We start from the raw sequence: 259 nt of genomic DNA, 5'->3' as shown, positions 1-259 counted from the left end.
GGACCGACCCAGCTTCCTCCAGATATCTCTTTAGATGGTCTCATAAGCTCCCCCCCCCTCCGTTTGACCTCCCCGTGACCTCTCCCAGTGGGCTCTTTCGCCACCGCCTTCATCTCGGAGGCCGCAGCATCTCCATCTTGTTCCCTGGCTCTTCCGGCCTACCTGGCGCCATCTGGGCTAATTACTTGGGAAAAAGGAGGCTTGGGAAAGGGGAGAGGGAAGGAAAGGGGAAGCCTGGCTCTCAGTTTGCGTGGATGTG

This window comes from Penaeus monodon, chromosome 31, assembly GCF_015228065.2.
Source record: "Penaeus monodon isolate SGIC_2016 chromosome 31, NSTDA_Pmon_1, whole genome shotgun sequence".
In the NCBI taxonomy this organism is placed as follows: Eukaryota; Metazoa; Arthropoda; class Malacostraca; order Decapoda; family Penaeidae; genus Penaeus; species Penaeus monodon.
This window is presented reverse-complemented; position numbering follows the sequence as displayed.